General features: G+C 37.0%; 1 long non-coding RNA gene across 1 annotated transcript in view; it reads right to left on the bottom strand.

Annotated features, from left to right (window-relative positions):
• Positions 1–5980: 5980 nt before the first annotated feature.
• LOC148225264 (uncharacterized) overlaps positions 5981–23517 on the bottom strand; it is a 28940-nt gene continuing 11403 nt past the window's right edge. The window contains exons 2-4 of the long non-coding RNA XR_015799325.1: positions 18167–18280; positions 6133–6322; positions 5981–6049 (exon numbers count right to left, since the gene is read on the bottom strand). This is a non-coding gene — a long non-coding RNA (uncharacterized LOC148225264). The remainder of the gene's footprint in view (positions 6050–6132; positions 6323–18166; positions 18281–23517) is intronic.

The raw sequence follows: 23517 nt of genomic DNA, 5'->3' as shown, positions 1-23517 counted from the left end.
TTTAGAAGCCAAGTGTTATATAGCTTGATGTATAATGAGATGCACTAGACCCAACATGATTCAGAATATGCTACTTTTACACAAACTGTGCCTCTAACATAATTAATTTGGTGGTAATAAAAGGCAAAAATGTAATTCTGCTTTATGCTTGATAGTAAGAGGTGCATTAAATTAAGAGACAGTGAACTCTTAACAGTAAATTTGACTTGAGGGTTAAATTCTCTGTTCTACTGAAAGGTCACCACATGATTCAATGTTTTTAATCCTTCCACAGTGTAATGATATTTTAGGGGATGTTTGCAAGCATATATCAGGATTGTCTATACAAAATCACATTTGATTTCAACACATGGAGAAGGGATGTTTCCTCCTTGTGTATAAAGCATGTGTTAATTTAAATTCTGTCATTGGAAATTGTTTTACATATATTTTGGAACAGAATATAAATTACAACCATTGAAATGTATGTAGTTTCACTGCAGACAGAAAATAATTATTATGTTACTCCATTGACTACCAGCCCACATCCAAAAACAAGTTTATCTTCTTAAGGGGTTCCCTTTAATTTTGCTGGGATTAGTAAGACATACAAATATAAGAAGGGAAGAAACTGCATAGGCATTTTAGACAATCCCTGTGTAAAGAAGATGGAAACCTGGCTGGCTATGGCTGAATGTACTGGGTGCAATGCACCTCATGCAGGGACCTCAGAGGTACTGCTGTTGGCTTGGCATTTGCCATACTGGAGTGGGACATGTAGTACAGTAAGTCTTAGTGCAGACTTTGAAAATGACATTGCCATTATTGTCAGGGCACTGTGTCTAATCTAAAGCAGAAGTGATCATTTGGGCATAGCACCCCACTATTTCTAATTTGGAAAGTATCACTTGGAGCATGCTGTCAAAAAATTGTTTCCTTTTGATCCCCATCTTGAAAAGAAACCTTCAGTGACCCGATGGGAATGTGAGAAGTTATTAAAATCAGTCCATATAAATATATATATACACACATGAAGTCTGCATTTAATTAAGAATGGATTATGGTTAGCCCGTTGCAAAAAAAATATTTTAAACCAAATTATTTATGTACGTAGAAAGGTGCATTTACCATAGCAAAACTGCTTCTCAGTTTGAATCAAATTCACCAAACAGTTGCTGCTGGAAATGGGTTTTGAAAGAAGAGGGCATTTCTGGCTTCACCACACTGGCACAAGATGTGTGCATGTTTCCTTGTTTAATTAATTTGCCCACTGATTATGGTAACTGTCCATATTGTAGCACTTCACCCCCTTCTTAAATTCTCCCCTTGGAGCAGGGAAGTATTATAGCCCATATGCCAAAGAGTTATTTTTCCTTGAAGTTTTCATAGGGGCTGGAATGTTTCTGCTAGAAAAGACCGATACAGCCTTCCCTGAGAAATTCATCCACTTGGTCTGATGCAGTCTCACTCTGCCAGGGACATCACACACACATTGATGGTGGAGCACAGACAGGTGTGCTTTATGGTTTATGAAGTGCAACAATATGCCAGCTTGCTCAAAGACACTCATCTGCAAATGACCATTGGCTTAGAGGTTCTTCTGTTGAAGAATACCAAAATTAAACTCTTGACCACTTTTTGACTCACAGTAGATTTCTTAGAAATTCATGGGACAACAGAATGAGGACGTCCTTCTGAAAAACAGTGGGAAGATTTTTGTTCCAGACCCTACTTAAATATATGCAATGCAGAGTAGCTACAACAGGGAGAATGATAGAAATGCCTTTTCTCACATTACTCATCATATCTCCATCACATTACTGTCCTGGGCAGAAGTCTCCTTAACAGGAAATAATTGAGAATGACTTTCCTTATCCTGGGTTAATGTTCCCACTAAGCATCCAGTGAAAGGAAATGAGAAAGATTTCCTGTTTACCATGTCCCACAAGATATATTTTCTCTCATCCTCTTAGGATCTAGCCCTCCAAATTTTAAAAGGAGAGAGGGAGGAGAAATAGCTGAATCCGGCTACTAGCCTGTATTAGCTAATTTCAGAATAAATACATTTTTATTCCGGAACAAGTTCTTGATCATGCCCATCAAAAACAAAAAACAATACCACACCCAAAACAACAAAAAATGCCCCTGTCTTCAACTCCTGATGTTGCATGTGGTGAGGTGGACAGTTCCCCACTGTGTCTCAGTCATCAGGGAAACAGGACATGCCCTGTGTTCTTCCTTTCTTCCAGTCCATGCTGATTGCAGCTTCAGCAACATGGAAAATGAAGGGTGCCACTGCTAGGTGCACATGGCTCACCCAGCAAAATGAAATTAATAATCCTGCTGCACCTGTGTACAGAAGGTGTCTTGGACTGACAAAGCACTAATGTCTAAATGGAGCATTTGCTGGATGAGCAATGAATCATTCATGCAGAGGGGAAGCAGATTCTCTCAGACAATACCGTCCTGACCACTGTGTCTTAAAGGAAAACCTGCAAGTTCACTGTCTGTGCTGGTATGATTGGATCAAATTTCCATATTTCTGTCTGCAGCAGCCCAAGGAACCATTGTGTTGGTTTTGTTTCATATCGTGAACAGGCAGCACCTGAGAGGAAAGTTTTATCTTCTTTTAATCATACTGTCACATAATTGGTGTGTTTGATAGGAGTAAAGAAAGTCTTGTAAAATACATCATATGCTCATTTTCTTAACATCCCACCTCAGCAATAAGTGTGAGTTGTATATAACTGCTCCTCATTCCCCCATTTCTTTTTCACACCTCACTAGTGACTAAAGTCTTTTAAACTCTTCCTCTTATATAAAATTGCCAGCAATTTCATAGGTGCTCATGGATTTCTCATTAAACAGTCAGTATTTTCATCAAGTTGTAGTTTCTTCATGATTTTTTTCTTCCTCAATTTTCAATTTTTTGTTTGGTTTTATTTGGTTTGTAATTTGTCTTAGAAATATTATTCACCTCTGTCACTCTGAAAGACACTGGTGGTTGCACTGTTCAATGATGCAAAAAAAGAAAGGATTTCCACATCAAGGGAAATATAATTTCCACTGTAGTGAAACTGCACATCTAATCCACTGTTGGTTGACAATTATACCCTAAGCTCTGACCAGCCTGCAAGTGGGCATTGTGCCATTCAAACAGTAGGGTAAAATTGCAGGCAGCCAAAAATCTGGCTTAAACATATTTCTTGAGGGAACAATCCCAGCTAAAAATATTCCTATTTGTCTGAACTAAATTTATTCATGCACATGCTGATGTACCATTAAAGACGACATGGGAGGTGACTCTTAAACCAAAAGATCGTAAGAGCCAGAGAGGAGAGAAGTGATGTCTTCTTGTGGATGTGTAGAAGAAACCTGAGGTACAATTTAAGAGGAAAACTCTCTGAAGACATTTCCTACCTTTCTTCCCACGGAAGGCAAGGTGGAGGTTGTCTTATTTCCTAAAGGGATGCACTCCCTGGTGCTGCCTGGAGAGTCGCCCATCCTGTATGGATGAGCAGCAAAGTACAGCTGGTACACACCCACAGCCCATTTCCCAGTCTTCTGGATGGAAGAAAGTAGCTAGAAGTTCTCTTTTGTAACGTCTGTTGTAGGTCAGCACTTGTTGCATGTTACAGGGTAGAAGGAGGATAAACGAGGTGGTGAGGCAATCCTTACAATCCAAAATATTCAATGTAACCCGTTCCACCTGGAAATGAAGTACAGTACTTTGAATTCTTTGCACCATTACAATATAAGTTTTCTTTCTCTAGAACTGAACGTATTGAACTTATTACTTTTATTCCTCTTCCATTAGATTCTTCCAATTTGCAGTTGATACAGGACTTTTCAGTCATATATATTTATGATATTTTCTGAAGTAAATTCATACTTTTACTCAAGCCATGCATGCATGCCTAGAATGAGGGGAAGACAAATATATGAAATTTCAGAGGCTGTTGGGAATGCTGTGCTTACACATATGGTGCTTCTATTGCCTCAGTCCAAAGAAAGGAATGAGGAAATGGTGGTGAAAACTCATAAAACATTACTCATTCAAAGTTCATTTAAAGTTCCAATTCTGTGCTAACTTAGAAAAGGACATACAAGCTGCTGCTGCTGCAGCTATTATTATTTAGAGCAATAAAAAACTGCAGCTCTTGCATGAGCTGGTAGACGTAGTGATAGGAGGAAAAAAAACAAAACAAAATTGGAATTTGAACTAGAGGTAAAACTGCCTGAGCATTTAATTGTGCTTGGCTCTTTTGGTTTTGAGGGTCCAAACTCCTGTCTTAAAATCAGTAATTCCTCCCAGGAATGAAGAATTCTAAGACAGTACTACAGCGCTTTTACTAGGTAGAGACCAAAGCAAAAGCTTTCTTTTCTGTCATTTCATATTGCAATGGAGAAATTTTGCCACTGTACAGACAGTAATACAGAGTTCCTTATTTCCTCTCCTAACATGTCACAGCTCTGTCAAGTAATGCCTCTGCTGCCTTATTTCTCAAATGGAAGATGCTCTGCTGCCCTAGACTTTGTGATATTCAGTCAAAGGCTGAGAGTGGTGCTGGACTGTGCTGCCTTGCAGTGACGTATTGTGGTCCAGACTACAAAACTGATGCTGTTAAACTGAAAGTATCTAACCATGAAATGGCATTTACAACCCAGAAGTGTCAAACTACTACCTTAACTTTATGTTTTTCTAAATAAACTTGATTTAATATGCATCTCGTTCCTTTTACCCTCCTCTTCTTCACTTTTCTTACCAGTAAATTATTTGCTAGACTAGTCTTTCCAAGTTCTCTAATATTAGATTTTTTTTATTTTCTTGGTAATTAAGTGTACTCTCACTGTGACCAAAGCCAAATATTTTTCTTATCCAGAGAAGCATTCTAGTGCAAGGGAAGTGACATCATATAGCAACATTTCTTTTGGAAGACATGCTTGAATCCTTCCTCAAAGAGGGCAAGCTGTTTCACAAACTCAGAGAAAGCTCTAGAGTAGATTGACTAGGCAAATTTCCATTTATCACCATTTAGCTGGTTCATACAGGCAGCACCTTCAGCTGTTGCGAATTACACATAAGTGCAGACCTTTACCAAAAAGACCTGTATGGCTGGTCAAATGATTCTGGTCACCTGATGATTTTCATCAGTATTATGAGAGAAAATATTGCATAGCAGCTGCTTGTAACTGTTTATGTGTTTCTCTGATATACTTTCATAGCAGTTACTGTATATGGTTGCTCTATTAATCTTTCTGTATGAGCAGTTCCTTTGTTTAATTAAATTGGACCCAATGAGGCAGTGCATGGTCCTCTGATAAGCTCATTCATCTTTATTTGATTCTTTGCTGACACATTAGGTGCCCTGTGACACAGGTTAAGTCATTGAGTGGCCATTACCTTCTCGTTTACTCTCTCATGTTACTCCTAACCACCTTCCTGAAGTCAAATCCAGATGATTTGTGCCAATTTCATGGGGGCACAAACTGGAACATCCGATAACTTTCTACATGGCTGACTTTATACAATCTTGCTTGCACATCTCAAGCTGCTATGTCTGTCAAAACACAATTTTTCCCCTCCTCCTTATGGGCTTTGATAGAGCTATGAGTACTAGAGGTCTCAATTATAAAATGTCATGACACTGCCGCACAATTTTTTACAGTAATTTCACAGTGTCACTTTGTGATTATTTCAGGATAGCTTTGAACCATGACTGAAATGAATTGTGGCCCTTAGTGTATTGGGTGATACAAATTGTGAGCTTGTGTGACAGAGAGGCAGGCATTGTTAGGAATAAACTCCATGTGAAGAAAGGGAAGCATGTATTTTTTTCAGAAATGATACAAAAAAATCAAGCAACAAAAGGGAGGCAGGGAAAGGAAGTGGAAGAAGAAAGAATTAAATATTTGCAACAATGAAAGCATCAGCTACATACCTTTAATTCAAACGATCTCTTTGCTCAAATCAGGGCTTTTCCAGGCTCAGACAGCTGAAGCCCAATCTGGAATTCTGCAATAAACTTCATCAAGCTCTGTCATGAGGCAGAGAAATGTGTTCCATGTGCTTCACAAAAAAACCACCAAAACCAACTCATTTAAACTGTCAGGTTTTAAAAAATATGTAGTGAAGAGTCAGATAAACCTTACCTTACCAGGCAAATGTTGGTCTTGGCAGACACTCCTGCCATTTTATAATGCCGCTTCCAGTGGCTTTAAAGCACAGTTGCTCATACAAAATGAGTGAATAGGGAGATCTTTGCAGGTGTCTGTCTCAACCACCTCCCTGGCTGAAATAGTGAAGGCAGGGCAATGAGAGATGTTTCCCAGAGACCCGGACCTGTAGAAAAGGGTATAAAGGAAGAAAAGAGAAGAAGCTTGCCCTTCATCTACTCTGTGAGTAACTGGAGTGCACTCCAGTGGAATGTATAAATAAATATTGGACCTAGTCCTCTGCAAACCCAGTGTCCTCAAAATCTGGGGGAAAGCAACAAATCAACATCCCTGTTGGAGTCAGTAAGTCAGGAGTTTCTCTGAATCCTTCAGGGAGAGATCAGAATGCAGGGATTGAGTTGAAACCTTTAGATGGATTGAAGTATATTAGGCCTCTCACTTATAAGGCAGAGGTGAAGATTTAAGTTGTAACATAAGAGAGAGAAAATAAGTAAGTAAATGGAATAAGTTTTAAGTGCTTTTAGTAAGCAAAAGGTCTTAGATGCCTGAGAAGTAGTACATGTTCTAGTGAAGGTTAAAAAACATGCTAGTGTTTCCTTAGTGGCTCCAAGAACTTAGCTTCAGACATAATAGAGTTAAGGATATTGCTTATATTTTTCAGTTAGAACAAGGTAGGCGATGAAAGTAGCTTATTCATAGCCTGGATTGTTAAGAAACTAGAATTCTAATAAGTTAAGAAGTAGTGGTCCGAGTCTGGTCCTATGCTGTATCTTAGTTTGCTCGTAAGTTTCTATAAAAGAGGAGGTTTGGAAAGAGCCATTGTTTTTAGCCATTGTTTTTAGCCATTGCTTTTATGGCACAGCTTTTGCTCTGCTTTTGTTTTTGCCCCTGAAACCAACCCCTGAGAAGAAGATAGGAGCTGCCCAGCTCCTCCGGCCCTGCTGGGACCACGGGGAGCTTCTGCTTCTGTTTGGGACTTTGAGCTAAAATCTAGCATGGATTTTGTTATCTGTGACTCTGCTTTTGAGACTGATGTGCTTCTACAATAAATAACTTTACAGCAACTATTAGCTGCTTTGCTTTTTACACAAGGAAGAAGAAGCCCGACAGTGTGGGTGCACAAGAGGCACCCGGAGGTTCCCCAAAACCTCACATCCCTACATTAAAAGAGGGATTATTTTCCTTTTAAACAAGTGTTTTCAGCATGGTTTTGAGGGAATCAAAGGCTTAGAAAAGGGAAGCAAGAAATGCAAAGTGGAATGGATGAGAAAAGATGTTCCCTGAAACCCTTCCGGACCCCTGAAATTTGCTTAAGTTAGATTGGATTTGTGCAGCAACCCAGGGGAAGCTGAAGACCATTTTCTTAAAAGTGAGAAAAGGCAGTAAATGCTGTCAAAGCAAATTTTTATTTACAGTTGAATTCATATTTCAGCTAAAACACAGACAAAACATGTAGCTATTTTATTGATTGCCATGTCTTTGAAATCTTTGGCCAAAGCTTTACATTTTACATGAACTTTTACTATTTATCTAATGTAAAGTTTATAATGGCTTGTGACACGCTGGAAATACTAACACTCATTTTACCTCAAAATTCAATAGCAATTCAACCACTTTGCAGAAAGAATGGCAATATCTAGTAAAAAAATCCCATCAAAATCACTTGATATTCATTTTGATATATTTTGATGTACGAAATAATTTTAAAATGTATTTTAGCTCCTATCTTCTAAAGCCTGGAGTACAAACAACTTAAGTAGCTCTGTAAGGGAACTTGAGGGGTGATCTTCTATCTGGTTTGGGTTTGGGCCAGTTCAATCCACTGGTGACAGTATGAATTTGCCAGTATTTTACTTTGTTAACTTCATTGTTAAGGAGTACATTTTTTAATGCAAAAAATAAACTGTAGTTTGTGGAGGGGTTTGCTTTCTTTTCCAGCCCTTTTATTTTTTCCCTTTCTTTCTTTCATAGAAGCACAGAATGTCTAAGATTGGAAATAACCTTTTTCACTCTTTTTTTCCCCATTTTTGAAGTGTACCTAACACTGGTGACTCTCCACAACATTTTTTGTTTGTTTATGTCAGGATTTTCTTGCTCCTTGTTTCTATGCAGGGAGAAGCATTACACCAAGTAAAACAAAAACAAAACAAAAATTGATCGTATAAATGACAGGCAACACAAGGCACAAGGTTGACAGCAAATGTTGAATGGCATTAAAAAAAAAAGCTTTTATCTCTTCTCACCTCCCATAGAGCATGTTTGATGTAAAGTACAACACACTTGTTGCCAGCAAAAATGGTCATCTCATTTAGACTGTATTGCTGTGTACTTTCACTCAGCACCTATAACATTACTTTATATTGCAGGTTCAAGCATTTTTATGTTACGTAGAACAAGGATAACCTTCTTGCATCTGAAACTCCTGCACAATCTTACAAGAAAACTCAATTAATCAATTAGAATACTTTACTCAAATTACAGGGGAATTATGTGCCTCAGTCATTGAGAAGTGTTGGAACTTTCAGTGCATTACAGCAATTAAGAATACTTAATTTCCAAATGGCACAAGTGAATAAAGTGTGAGTCATGGTGAACGTTTACTCCTTAAAAGCCATCAGTGCTAATGGTTTTGTAACCTTTATAAATTTAATATGGGCTTCATTTATACAGCAGTGAAACCCACGTCAGGATGGTGTAATATTACTGCTCATATGCACTGAGCTTTATGCAGCCACACACTTAATTGCATAAATAATAAAGATAGGTTTTGGGGTAGGCATCTGCTTACACTAGTTTTGTGAGCAGATATGATCACACTATGCTATCACACTCTAAGAAGTGCACTTAAGGCAATCAATAAGTAATGATTCATAACATTTTCTTTTCCTCAGAGAAGTTTTGAGAAGTAAAGATTATGCCAAGAAAGCAGAATATTTTCAGTGCTTTCTTGGAAGGATATCTTGCCTGTGTCTGTGTATTTGAATAACCCTTTTAGAGTTTATCTCTCCAAGGAGCCATTCTTTCCCATTTTTTTGGACAAAAAATTGAGATCATAAACCCAAGAAAGATATAGATTTATTTTCTTTTGCAGTCTTCAGTGGGAGCATCCATAGGCAAATCCAAGGGGACACCAAAGAGATTACCAGCAGTGCAGTGGTAGGATGTGGGCACCCAGAGTAATTTTCAAGCTGAGATTTTGGGACTGAAAAGAGACCCTGCATTCCCCTCCCGTTCAGTCAGTGAGATTATGAGCACACAGATTCAGTAGCATCGAGTGGTTCCTAGCAAGATTTTGCCCCTACAACTTGCTGCTTTTGCTAGAAGAGTGATCTTTTATCCCAGTCCACTTAGCTTGCAGCTGTGATCTGTTTGATTTTGTTTAGTTTTCTTCCCTTCCATTTTGCTGCATTTAGAACATTGAATCGACTAGTGCTGTTCTGAGAAGTGGTGACATAATGTGAAAAAGCCTGTAGTGATGGTCAGTGCTGCAGATTCAACTGAAAACTGGGGATAAAAAACATAGTGGCAAAATGTGAGGAGAAGGTAAGTTGCATGCAGAAGAGTTACAGATCCTCTCTCAGTATTGGGACCCTACAAGATTTTAGTTTCTGAAATTATTTCCTAGGTTTATTGTTTGCTTTTTAAGCCTAGCTGTGTCCTTCCCTTTACTTCAGTCCCCCAGAAGAAGCAAAGTTCTAGTTTATTTCTTTTCCACAGGAAAGGTTTTTTTTTCTCTTCATGGAAATTCAAATCTAGGAAAGTATCACTAATTTTGGTGAAGTTAGACAAGCTTTCAAACTAAGCTGAGATTCTGAATCATACCATGCTTAAAACCACTGTGAAAATATTTCAGCCTCTCTAAAGAGCAGCCACAGCCAATGAGGTAAGGTGAGAAATATCCCTCAAGGTGCTTTTTCAGCTGATACACAAATAAAACAAAATGAAATTGTCAACAGCAATCCTCAGAAAATTAGAATATTTATTAAGCATTTCTTAAAATAAGCAACCAATCATCATTAAATGTGTTGGTGTTCATTACAATTAAATTAGTCTTAGTTAATTCATTAAATATTAATATGGAATTCAAATTCAATTCCATAGAAATTATAATCTGGCAATTAATTAACATATTAAAATTGAGAAACATTACCTGTCCCTTCCAGGCAAAAATCTTTTTTAATAAAAAATGTTTCAGGGAAGAAATAAAGGGGTTTGTTTGGGTTTTTTTCAGTGATGGGAGGAAAAAGCAATTCACAAATTGTCAGGATATTTCCCTTCTTTCTGTGCTTGAAAGATATTTTGAGATTTTTTTTCCCATCTTTAGACCAAGATGAGAATTGTTTTTAAAAATGTAACGGAAAAATATATGGTAGTCTTCTGGTGTTTTTGAAAGAAAACAATTTATGATCAAATTAATTTATATTCAAAGTTTGATTCTAAAAAAACCCCATGGAAATGGTGAACTTTTCAGAAGCCTTTTCACCATCTCCATTATTTTAAAAGATAAAAATTGCTGTCACCAAGAGTTTAATATAACTCTTTAGTAATCACACCTTTCACTAAGTCATATTTTCCTCTTCTGTTTGATAATCGTAGTATTTCCTCAACTTCTTAGAAAATAATACGGCAGTCTGATAGTCCTCGTGCACTGAAACATATCTGTGCATGAATTAATAGAAAAAATAACAAACAGTGGACTGCAGGGATCCAGTATGATGTCCTGTGTGCCATGACTCACACAGCAGCCTGCATCAAGTATGGGGATACCTGGTGTTCTTTACCCTCTGTCACAGGTACATGGAAGAGCTTGTTTTATTAATTGCCTGACTGCTGGTAAGACCTACTGACAGTGTTCGTTGCTTTTTGGGAGGAACAGTTTCATGCCACTGACTTAAAAGCTTTAGAGGTAAAAGTACACATAAATCACTGGCAAGTTTGGGAAAGGTTCCCATACTCTGCCAGTGAGGAGCTGCACAAGGACCTGGGAGGGAGCATGGCCAGGACAGCTGACCTGAAGTGGCCAGAGGGACATTCCAGACCACAGAACATCATGCCCAGCACATAAACTGGGGACAAATTGTCTGGGAGGGGCTGATTGCTGCTGGGAGATGGGCTGGGCATCAGTCGGTGGGTGGTGAAGCGGTTGTATTGTGTATCACTTGTTTCTTTTGGCTTTTATTCCTTATTCTCTTTTCATTATCTCCCTTTCTTCTTCTACTTCTTCTTCTTTTTCTTATTATTATTATGGTAATATTAGGAACTGTTCTCATCTCAACCTTTGAGTTCTAACTTTTTTCTGATTCTCTCAGCCATCCCACCAGAGGGGAGCATATGATTGAGCAGCTGCATGGTTCTATGTCCTAAAGGTGTTATCTGCAAGATACAGTAATTTGCCTGTTCTGTATACTCTAGTTCACTTCTACTCCACATTTTTTTCTCATACTTTAATCTCCAGAACTTTGGTGTAATTTGAGCGCCAAGCTTAGATGGATGGCATTCATTGAAAGATGATCATAGTATCTAGTAAGTGCCTGATGATGCATTGGACATCAATATTTTTCTTTAAAAAGTATTGACATACCATTAATTGTGATTGTAATTCTTGTGTCATGCCTTTACAAGTAATACATTTGGATTCCAAGTGCCAAATAACTTCTTAAATTGTTTGTGTGGGAAATATTGAGCACTCTAGAGAAAGTTAGAACTAGATTACCTGTCTGTAAATCTGGTGTTAGTTCTTAATGTAAAATGGAGCTGTTTAAGCAATATCGCTAGATTTGAAGTCCGATCTGTCTTTTTAGTGCAAGTAGGGAAGAAAATGGAAAGTCAAACGCCAAATTTGTATCCACATTTGAAGTTTTCAGCATTTGTACTTACTGAAACCACTAATCACTTGATTGTCCTTAACTTAAAAATGCTTAGCTAATATCCATTCAGGACCCAGCCTTGAATGGATGGTTCAGACTGGTATTAAAGTACAAAAGAGGCTTCACAAAGAGCCACATTTCCTCTCCCGCAGTTGTACTGTGTATTTTCGTTTCCATCAAACTTCTTACAATAGAGACAGAAAATCTAGTTATGCCATCAGCATTAGCCTGACCTCTACTAAGTAATCCATGTGGTTTCCATATGGTGGCAAGCTTACCCTGCAGAAAGCAAATGGGTGCAGTGGCAGTGTACACGCTGTGCTTCAAAGCTTCTCCCTTAAAAAGGTCCCTGCCAGTTGCCACTGGGATGATCCGCTGCCGCTGCCAACTGGAGATCCTGATTTAAAGTACCCTTGCAGCCACAGTCCAAAAACTCAGAAATGTAGCATGGTTCTTAGATGCTTAGATAGCTCCTGACTGATAAATAAAGCTGTCTTTCAGAAAAACAAATTATCCTTAGCCTTAGGATTAAGTTTATAATACAAGAAGCATGTGTTAAAGGCACAGAACTTACAGTAGAGAAAAAAAGGAAAGAGTCTGAACAAGGGATGTCGTTTTCTAGGCTTGCTTAGAGGAGGTATAAACCAATTAAAAATTAATATGATTGTGTGCATAACAATAAGAGATTATTGTGCAAAAGATTTGTGCTTCAGAACTATGTGCACACTGCTTACTATATTTCACCTCAGCTTGTTTAAAAGAGAGATGCAAGTGATGGATGATGGGTTGGCATGCACACCATATGCTGAGATATGGTGGAGCAAGAGCCAGAGAGCACTGCCCAAGCATGTAGTCCCTTTTTTTCCACTACAAGCAGCCCATTATCTGCAGAATCTGTCTAAATTCCACTGTATAGACAAGGAAAACTTTGAAATGACACAGATAGAAAACTTATTTGCATTTAATTTGTTATCTCTATTTGTCATGAAATTCTAATAAATACAGATAACATTTCTTATTTCAAACTAATTATGCTAAAACACTCATGCACTTTTAGAAAATCAAGTTCACCTTTTGCCAATAGCAATCACAGATAGATTGCCTCCAACTTGTGACTAAATCTTGAAAAGTGTTTTGACAATGCAGAGTGTCTCTAATTGTCCTGTAAAGAGAACATGGGGACTGTGCCAACAATCCCTTGTTTTCCACTTCACTAGTATCTTGTGTCGCACTCATTCATTATCTACACAGTAGCTGTAACAATAGCAGCCTTTCTAGGCAATTGCATCATTGCAGGTCTACAAGGAAACTGAAAGTTGTCACTTTATTCAAATAATCTTCATAGGTCATGGCTCAAAAGAAGATTTGCTATTTCGATGAACTTATTCTCTGTTCCTATGAAAAAGACGTGGCCTAACTAGAGCAGTCCTCCAAACATGCAAGAATTCTGTGAAGTACCACAGAGAATTTAGTTTTTTTGTTTTGTTTTTTTTTTTTTTTTGGTAAGCAGTAAATTGTTTCCCTGACATAGAAAAGGCCCATTTCAAGTAAATGTATAATCAGGTATTTATTTTGTGTCTATTTTGTTACTGTTTGTGTAACAGAGGAATGTTCCATCACAGAATTTCAAAGAAGATGATACAACTGCCTTGGATAAACATTTGAGATTTTACCAAAGTATTCAGCTCTATGATTGTTATTCTTTTACAGAAGAGACAGAATTTACAAATGTGAATGAACATATTGGCAGCCTGCCACTGTGGTACAATAACACAGTGTAACTGCTGCAGCTCCCTCATCTCCTAGGAGGAAATCAGTGTTTGTTATGTGGTAGATGGCATTTAAATGCGCTCAGGTGGTTCATAGGGTATCAGCTGAAATAAATATACAATCACAAATTGGAAAAAGCCTTTAAAACATTAGATTACCTAAAGGAAGAAAAATTAAGTTAGCATATAGTTATCAAGATAAGCATAGTGAGAAAAGTGCACTTTACCTTGTGGGCATGAATAAGTGAATTAAATTATACACTTGCAATTTTATTCCCATTTATTTCCAAAATCTTAACATCAGTTAGCATGCAGTAAGGCCTTGTAAGGATTAGATGCACTTGATCTGGGCTCGGTTTTGTATTTTGAAACTGCCTCATCCTGCAGTGTGTCACCAGGTGAGAGAAAGAAGCACCCTTGGAAGCAAAGACTCTGTAGCAGTCACAGAGCAACATGTGGCTCTAAAGAAAGGCTCAGGATTAGTGTCAAGAGCAGGGCTAGCCTCCAATTATGATTTTTTAAGCACAAACAAGTTTTGTTGTGACTTTTAGCTGGCACAGGCAGAAGCCCTGACAACAGGATGGTTTCCTTCTCCCTTTGCACCCAACACTTATTTCTGCATTGGGCTACTTTCCTCTTTTCTCATGGATAAAATTTGAGATGCAGTTTAGGGAACTGAAAAACATTAAAACGTGCTTTTTTTTTTTTTTTTTTTTTTTTTTTTTGAGATCATGTTCAAGTCCATCCAGATCTGCTTTGGTGTGTGGCAACGTGAATGTTTCAACTAGTAAAAGGCAGGGTTCCTTGAGGTAGTTAGCAAACAACTAGAAAGTTTGCGTGAGAGGGACCAAGCCTCTGGCTGGTATTACCAATTTATGTTTAATTCCAGTGTAACAAATAAAGAATGGCTTCTCTCCTGCTTGTCATATCCACCTCTCTAAACTTCTCACATACTTCTCTCACAGCTTTCCATTCAAATTCAGGGCTGGAACTGTAGTATTTTAAAATGTTTGCAAATAGCTCTCATGCTTTACCAACCTCCCTTCTTCTTGAGCCTGAGGTAATGACTTTAGGTGCTTGCAACTGCTGCATTGAGGTTGTGGACTCTCATCTGCTTTTTTGCTGGCTTAAAATACCTTATTGTTATAATCTCTCAATAGTTAGCCATCAAACTTGCCAACCACTCATTTAGGGATAGGGGGAAGAGGCAAGAAGCACTAGAATGTTACCTTCATGCACACTAGGATTTACATTCAATTTATGATTTTTCATCACTGCTTGAACTGTGAACTGCATATATGCAAAAAAGGACAATTAAACAATACAACTCCTGACGTGTCTTGTAAGCATTGCAAACTGGAAACAGAACTGTGTGCTGGGATAGAATGGAAAGTATAACTCCAAAATCTTGCCCAGCATTCTCTTGCCTCCAAAGGCAAAGGAGAGAGCCTTTTCCAGAGAAAGATCTGTCACAGCTTTGCTTTGGTTGAAAAAAAAAGTAAGGCAAGTGTTTTCTTCATCCTTGCTTCTGAAAAACCATTTCTAGCAAAAAAAAAAAAAAAATGAAGTTGTCTTTTTATTATACGGGCATTTAGGTGACTGCCATAGCCTTAAGATATTAAATTAACATGCTTTGTGGAACCCTAGGCAATTCAAAAGTCATAATGGAATATGACTTACAAGAAAACAAGGCAGTCTTGCCCTAAATGACTAAATATCTCTATTTCAGAATTGATGTAACCCCTGTACTTTGGCTAGGGAATACTGCAGATGCTGAAATAATGGCTCACTATTATTCCTTTGTTTCACATCAGAAAGCAAAAGTATAGCAAAGAAAAAATTGACCTGTTCATGTGTTTTTAGACAGCTATGTCCAGTGAAATAAAAATGAAAGATTATTTTCATAGCTTCTCATATTTCTTGCCAAGTGAGAACCAGTACATTACATTTAAATTTCCGGGAAGATATAAGGCACAGCTAAATATAACATTTTCCAGAGAGGATAATAATTTTCATATGTGTTGGTCCTTTTCATCTACTTTTGCTGTGAATACAGTAATCAAAATTAGAATATAGGAGGAAAAGCTCAGAGAACACGACAGGAGTTATAATAGCAACATGGATCCTCTCTCCTGCATTGTGGAGAGAGCTTGGAAAAGTATGTTTGGAGAAACAGAAAAAGGAAATGGGAAGATTTTCAGAAATATGGGTGCATACCAGATGAACTTACTTGCTTTCTAGCAGCAGACATACTAAAAACCCAAATTAAAATCCTACATCTTTGTCTTTTCTAGGAATTTTAATTAAAGGGGCCTAGAATAGAGAGAAAGAAAATTATCTCATCTCTGAGCTTCCAGATCCAAGGAGAAACTCCCTCTGCATCACATGGAGGTGCACGCTTTCATCATGAATCTTCTCATTACCAAATTAATTCTGGTTGCTCTTCAGTAACAAATGCTCTGACTGCTGGAGCTCTTCTGCACTTGTGTTTGCAATAAGGCTCTTCTCTTTCCCTCCTAATTTTTAAAAAGATCTCAGCATTCACATAGATTGTAAGCATCTATCTTGTCGTTTATCTTCATTACAATAGAGAAATCCATATAAAAAAATACAGGCAAAGCAGAGGATGTTTTGATACTAGTGATTGCTGCTGTCAAATAGATTTTCTTGGGAGTACAGGGTAGAATGTTGCAGGAAGCATATGTTTAGTACTGGTGAAAAGTATTTAATAATATACATTTTTTATAACTTAAAAAGATTCAGTACTTAAACTACGTAGTTGAAGATGTCCATGCTCATTGTAAGAGGGTTTGACTAAGAGACCTATTAAAACCCCTTCCAACTCAAACTGTTCCATGATTGTATATAAGGTTTTGTTTCATATTTATAATCCACACATACTATAAGACATCCCCTCAAATAAATAGGTATTTCCCTTTTGAAGAGTAAAAAAAGTTATTAGAAGGAAGCAGTATTCATCACTAGAATCAGAGGTAGCAGAATATTTTGCTCAAAAAGAACAGAAAACTCCCAAGCTATTTGTAATGAAAACTTGCTACTTGGTTTATCAGAGTAAGTTTATTTAGTTCCTGTAAAGAAAAAATAAATTATTCCCATTCCACTTGTCATGATATTTTATGTATTTTTTGCATGAAAAGGCAAATATCCTTTTTATGGCATTGAGAAGCTTAACTTTTTCATATTGCAATAGTGCAAGGTCTTTGAAATGATATTTTTTGGTGTAGGAATTCACTGTTTCATTGAATAAGTCTCAAAAGACTTGTAAGTACCTGACTTCTTGTTTTCTATTTGTACAACAATTAAGATTCTTCATTAGGAATTAAAAACATATAAAAATTAATTTAGTTTATGAGATGCATTTATAAATAGTTTGTCTGATTATGTTCTTAAATTTCAAAATGAACTTTTCTTCAAGTCATAACACTGCTGGCCAATGTAAGTTTCTATTCGAAGATTTCTGGGTTTAGTATACCATTCCTAAATAATGTTATCATGTTGTATGGATAGTATCAACAGCAATCACATCTCCTTTTCTACAAGAAACGGTCTAAAAATTTACAGACCACCCTACTTTACAGAGGACTAAAAAAATCACTGGAAAGATGCAGTTCTGGGTAAAACTGAAACCACACTGTGTCTTTACATATGTCTTGAAAAGTGTTGAAACATATGCACTTGTTGGCTGTTTGCTAGGTAGTATGATTGCTTCTGATCGTATTTTTTCATACATTCTCCCAAAAGGCTCTGCAGAGATATTGATATAAAGATATTATGGGAATCAACTATCCAATGAAGCATCATGTTCTCTAGACTTCAATGTCTTGTATGTCAATGGGGTATATAAGCAAAAGGAAGGAATTTTTCTCAGGTTGGTTTGACTGGGAAACTGAGAAGTCAACTTTGTGGCAGGGAGAGCAGAAAAAGAGCAAGACATGAATGCTTCTCCTTTCTACCCTATTTTTAATTAGGTACTTGCCCTTCTGGAGAGGTGTGGAACAATTAATGGTCCTGGATTGAGATCTGAGAACTTCAAGATAAGCTCCTGTCTATACTGACTGTCCTAAGCAAGATAATCTGCTTGTTATTCTGATGTGAGTGATCTTACTAAATTTTGTGTTTGAGTGAGTGAAAGCTCTCTCAGTAATATTGGGTTCCTTCTTTGGTAACTGATGCCTAGAGGCAACCCCTGAAAAGAACTGAATGGAAAACAAATTTCCTTCATTCAGGAAAAAAAAAAAAAAAGCCACATATTTCTGGCAGGACAGTTTTGAGGAAGATAAAAATGGCATTTGGCTGGCTGGTTTTCCATCAGTGGATAGACTGTCTGCCTCTTCAGCTTCCCAGGACACTCACCCTGCCAGTCACCTGTCAGCCAGGCAGCCTGAGAATCAGATTGACTGTGTGAAGGAGTGGGGATCTTATTTCTTGGGAAGCCACAACGGATGAGTAGCTGCTCCGGCTTCTCAGCTTCCACCATGAGAAGACACAAAGTCAGGGTTCACAGGATTCATGAAAAAAAAAATAGAAATAGGGTTAAATGTTGCTTGTAACCAAAACCCCCAAAATTTTTCTTTCAAAAGATTTCCAGCTAAGACTACCTGAATTATGAAAAACATGCAGATGTTTTGTAGAGTAGTAAAATTCAGAGGTCAATATATTGAGAACTTTTTAATTTTAGAGTGGTTCCATGATAAGGATGACGGTATAACTATAAATAGTCAGGTAAGCCAGACATGCCCAATAGTTTTATTATCTAAAAGTAAATGCAGACTTCTATTCTGTTAATATGAGTTTTCTCAAGGGGAGCTGTATTATTCAGAGCAGAAAAGGAAGTAATAGAATTCCTTAACTGATAGGGGAAAAACTTTATTGAATGTACATAACAGCAAAAAAAGTCATTCTCATAGGTCTATTAGACTACATTCAGACTCTTAGAAAATCACAACTATTGACAGACTCAGAAGACAAAAGATCTGTATAGAAAAAAAACCTGCTCTAATTATTGGATAGCTTGCAATTAGAGAAGAGCAAAATCAAACTATTCATTGATAGGTGGTGACCAAATATAGAATGGGATGTGCTGAAAATATTGTTCTACTGATTTCAGAAACTGTAGGATTGGTGTTTCATTGATAACATGCAGTTATACTTAGAAGAAATTTTTATTGAAGACGATTTTGTCATACAGAAAAGCAGCTATTTTGCCTTCATTTTACATCATGAAAGAAGGAAAGTGTATTGCTATAGTATTTGGAGTGATATAAAGAAATGATCTAATGAAAGTAATTTTCTACTGCTACCTTTTATATAACATTATAGATACAAGGGTTTGGCCATTAGGCAGTTTCCATATCAAGCAGACATTGCAGTTTTCAATCACAGTAAACACAGTTATGATATTCCTTAAAAAGTAGCTCTGTTAAAACAATGTTATTTGTGCTCAACTATAAACCTCTGCCACTAATTCTATGCCATGAATCATAGCTGAAAAATACAGATATATATTTCTACAGTAAATTTTAAGAGTACATAAACCATGGGATGCGTTTTTAGCTTCTGGAGAACTACAGTCACTTGAAGAGACCCACATCAGATGACACGGGATTTGACCCTGTCTTAAAAAAAATTCCTAGACACCAAACTGTACTGACAGGTAGTCTTTGGGGCTTTAGGAGCCACTCGGATGTTTGGACTGAGAGTTGCAACCAAAGTTTTCTTGGTGCTTATCTGTATTTTGGACTTCCTTCTAACCCCTAAAAACAACGACCCACACATTAGGCACATGCAGCTTCAGTGAATACAAAGTGGTTTGCAATGCAGATTTGTCTTTAACCTGGATTTTTCCGGAGTGAGAGGAGAGGATTGTCCATCAGAAAATGGTTAGTTGGTGGTTTTCTGCTTTCTGAAGGCAGTCTGTGCAGTGTAGAGTCCAGGGAAACCAACTTGTCTGCTGCCCAGGCATAAAGTCCTTCAGCAAGTGAGATTGAGCCATATATTCAAACAAACACAAGCCAGCACTTCACTTAATGTGTTTGTTAGATTTCTCCCCCTTTAGCCAGCTCTACTGTAGTCTTTAAACAGTGTGACAGAAGTACACTTCCACTTCAGTTAATGGATTTATCAAATACCTTATTTCATGCTTTCTGCTTTTGATTTATGAATTTTGATCCCAGAGACAAGGACCCTGTGAGTATTGATTGCGGAAAATGTCAGACTAACAGAAGTTAATTTCGCCTGTACATGTGGAAGTCTGTGATTCTCTGACAGCGCTGTCTGTGGAGAACGGGCTGTCACCCAGCCCAGGCGACACCACGCCATCACGACAGCCAGCCCCTCCACCCTGTGCACCAGGATGGAAGCGGGAGTGGGACTGGCAAGGGGGTCAAGGAAAAGGATGCCTGGAGTCAGGGAAGGGGAGGAAGGGGTGAGCTGCTGTGGATCCTGTCCCTCTGTGACTCCCTGCACATGGTTGCAAGGCATCTGGTGGGATAATGAAATGTCACCCTGCCAGCACCACTACTAGTCGGCCACACTTCGTTTATCAATGAGCTTTCTGTGCAAATTATAAACATTTATTTATTTTAATTGGCAGAATCAAAAAGCCACTTCTACAGTGGAGCACTTTAGTGATAGGAAGCAAATAATTTGTACTTTGTCATTTGAGAAGCGGTTAAAACTTCAAACATCCTACTATGTTTTAATTTAAAAAAAACATATTATCTCAGATAGCAGAAAAGCAGAGAATAAAACCTGGATGTTAGATGAAAATTAATAATTGTTATCAATACCTGGTCTTGTCTCTTCAACAGAAAAAAAGAGATTCTCACTAAGCATTCACATTTACAAGGGTGAAAAGATGCACACTGGCTTAAACTGAAGTAGATTAAGCATTTGTTTTAGTCCTGTAATCTGCTTTTTTCTTGACACTTTTCACTGGGTTTCTCATCTGGCACTTTTTGACTAGGAGAAATACCACAAAAAAACGAAAACACATTGTTTGCTGATTTTTGTCTTAAAATTAGATTAAAAGTACATATAATAACGAAGAAAAAAATGCTAGAGGTTATGAAATGGTTAAATTGTCTATCAAGAGTTAAAAGGTAAAGTTACAAGTAAAAAGTGTTCAAAATTATATATGTAGACAAATACAGATAGCTGAACACAGATACCATAATAGTCCTCTGCCTTGAGCTAATGAGGAGTGGACAATAATCTGATCTTCCTCTAGAGAAATATCTTTATTTTTTCCCACTTGAAAGATTAATGCCACTCTAGATAATTTAAGAGTTTTGAATAAATAACTTTTGGATAAGTTTTGGCATGTGGGGATATAGAGAGAAAAAAAAAAGTAGCAAAAAAGTGATCCTATCACTTTAATTTCACTTTAAATGGCAAAGCATTCAGGGAATGTTGGCTAATATGAAGACAACATAAACAGGAAAAATGCAAAAGGAATTTGGTACTTATAATCATGGGAGGAGGGGAGAACAAAGTCCTATGGGTTTCTCTCCTTATCACCACACTTGAAAACAGAGAAGTGTTATGTTACATAATGACTGTAATTGTTTTTAAAGCAAGACTTTTTAAGGAAATAGCATGGATTTATTTTTATTTTTTAAATCTCCACATAGATACATTAATAAAGTAGCCTAGGTTTCACCTTATTTAGATATTTCAAGAGAAATAAGGCCAGCTGGTCTTTGGCTTTCACAGATGAAAAAGATGTTATTAGAATGCTGATCAACTCCCAATGAAAAGGTCTTTACCACAGAATATAACTATGCTGCTCCTCTTTGCCCTTGGAAGAGTCCCATTTATCCACATGTGGAAGAGGACAAACAGATCATCACGAGAGGATTGTTTATAGAAGGGAGGATCAGAACTGAGGTTGGAGGCCAACCACACCAGAGTAAAATATGTGCCTCTTTAAAGATCTTAATTTACACTCCCCTTGAACAGAAACTTCAAGGCTCCAGACAAAACTGTGTCAAAACAGCAAAAATAAATGTTGTATTTATCATACTAGATGCAGGTAGGGACATAGATGGATCATACACTTACATGCATACATATAAACACCTCAGTGAGTCTGGATGTTAAACCAATTTTCAGGAACTTTTTCACTTTTAGATTCTTTCTTTCTTTCTTTCTTTCTTTCTTTCTTTCTTTCTTTCTTTCTTTCTTTCTTTCTTTCTTTCTTTCTTTCTTTCTTTCTTTCTTTCTTTCTTTCTTTCTTTCTTTCTTTCTTTCTTTCTTTCTTTCTTTCCTTCCTTCCTTCCTTCCTTCCTTCCTTCCTTCCTTCCTTCCTTCCTTCCTTCCTTCCTTCCTTCCTTCCTTCCTTCCTTCCTTCCTTCCTTCCTTCCTTCCTTCCTTCTTTCTCTTTTTTCTTTCCTTCTCTCTCTTTTCCTCTTTCCTTCTTTCTTTTCTTTTTTTTTTAGCGTTGGTAATCATTGAGGTTAGTGATTTGTTTAGTTAAATATCTTTCTGTATGGTGAAGCAGGCTGTATCATCACCTGTTTCAACTGTACTTACACCATTCACATCCAGTCCATGTGGTTTTGCTTGAGATTTTGATTTAAAAATGTCTTTTACAACATTTCTATCTCTCAAGGAAAGCAAAACCATTTTTTTTAATTTTGTGAATATATGAAAGATATTATGGTAACATATAAAGAAGCAGGGGCTGTACATGCTTTTTAAACTTTTTTTTTTTTTGTTATAAAATATATATATTTAATGAGGCACGTTAATTCTGTGTTTTTTTACTAGGAGGCCAGAATTGCATATGGCCATTTGCATGTGCAATTCTAAGTCATATTTACATGTTATTATTTAACAGCAGTTTGACAAAATCATAGAGCCTTTGTTTAATGAAAAGGAAAATGCAAACAAATACTCCATCTCCTACATAAATACACAAAATCAACTGCTTGGGAACATGTCAAAAATATATGAATGTTTTGCATATGGTTATATGGCAATCATGCATTTAAGTCTGGATCTCTAAACACGTGTGTGCAGCTGCATGTGTCCAAATTTACATAGTTTGTCTAAGCCAGGCAACAAGAATTAAAGACGACAGAAAATGTGCAAAAAATATTTTTTTCTGCATCAAGCCATGATACATACTGAATATAGAACTTCTATTTAAAGAAATAATAAAATTGGGATATTATTTTCCATTTTCTGTTAATGCCTTAGCTAGATGGCTCCAAAGAATAATATAAATGTTTGCAGCTTTAATATAAATCACTTCTAAAAATTATTGTATTGTTATAGTTCTGAAAAGGTAAGGCAATATAGCTTAACATGCACAAAAACTGTAAAGTGGCTTTTCCATTAAAAAAATTTTCTCATCTTATGAAACTTCTATACCATTTGTAAAAAGCCCACAAAGACAAAACCTAAACATATTTTTGATGTGAAAGTAAACGTTATCTTTGATATTTTCAACCATTCAATTTTTTTCGATACAGTTCTTCTTCAGGAAAACAAAGGCTGGTTTCCTAGCTGTAAATTGCTCTTTTATAAGGTGTTCATGGAAATTTCCTTGGTGTAGGCATTGAATGCAGACAAAGCATAAGGAAGGTGGGATTGTCAGAGATGCCTGAACAATTATGAATATTGTTAGATATCTTATATTTTGCAAACTGTCATTATTTGGCCCATATTCTGTCTGAAACCGAAACATATTTTAATGTTAA

The sequence above is a fragment of the Sturnus vulgaris genome, chromosome 1, assembly GCF_052056855.1.
Source record: "Sturnus vulgaris isolate bStuVul1 chromosome 1, bStuVul1.hap1, whole genome shotgun sequence".
NCBI classification, from domain to species: Eukaryota; Metazoa; Chordata; class Aves; order Passeriformes; family Sturnidae; genus Sturnus; species Sturnus vulgaris.
This window is presented reverse-complemented; position numbering and strand designations above follow the sequence as displayed.